This window comes from Corvus brachyrhynchos, unplaced genomic scaffold (assembly GCF_000691975.1).
Source record: "Corvus brachyrhynchos isolate BGI_N302 unplaced genomic scaffold, ASM69197v1 scaffold644, whole genome shotgun sequence".
NCBI lineage: Eukaryota > Metazoa > Chordata > Aves > Passeriformes > Corvidae > Corvus > Corvus brachyrhynchos.
In genome coordinates, this window is record NW_008237613.1 from 94,714 (window position 1) to 95,429 (window position 716).

Genomic DNA, 716 nt, shown 5'->3' on the forward strand with positions numbered 1-716 from the left:
ATTTTGGGGCCACTTTTGGGGGGGATTTTGGGGTCATTTTGGGGTCAATTTTTGGGTCCATTTTGGGGGCATTTTGGGGCCACGCCACCAGCCCGCCATCGACGCGGCCGCCGAGAGGGTGAGACCCCTCCCCAAATGCGGGGAGACCCCTCCCCAAATCCCCCAGAGCACCCCCACATCCGGGGAGCCGTTTCGGGGCATTTTGGGGCCATTTTGGGGTCAATTTTTGGGTCATTTTGGGGCCATTTTTGGGGGTCCTTGGGAGGGATTTTGGGGCCATTTTGGGGCCATTTTAGGGGGTCCCTGGGAGGGGTTCTGGGGCCATTTTGGGGTCAATTTTTGAGCCATTTTGGGGCCATTTTTGGGAGTCCCTGGGAGGGATTTTGGGGTCAATTTTTGGATTCATTCTTGGGGCATTTTGGGGCCATTCTGGGGGATTTGGGGGTGATTTTTGGGGCCATTTTGGGGTTAGTTTTTGGGTCCATTTTGGGGCCATTTTTGGGGGAATTTTGGGGCCATTTTGAGAGATTTTTGTGCCATTTTTGGGGGGATTTTGGGCCATTTTTGGGGGTCCCTGGGAGGGATTTTGGGGTCATTTTGGGGTCAATTTTTGGGTCCATTTTGGGGAAGTTTTGGGGTCATTTTTGGGGGTCCCTGGGAGGGATTTTGGGGCTATTTTAGGGGCATTTTGGGGTCATTTTGGGGGGATTTTGGCG

The 716-nt window shown here is 53.5% G+C and overlaps 1 long non-coding RNA gene across 1 annotated transcript in view; it reads left to right on the top strand.

Moving 5' to 3' along the window:
• Window positions 1-39: 39 nt before the first annotated feature.
• The window catches only part of LOC108446096, a 3,751-nt gene continuing 3,074 nt past the window's right edge, over window positions 40-716 (top strand). The window contains exon 1 of the long non-coding RNA XR_001861197.1: window positions 40-118. This is a non-coding gene — a long non-coding RNA (uncharacterized LOC108446096). The remainder of the gene's footprint in view (window positions 119-716) is intronic.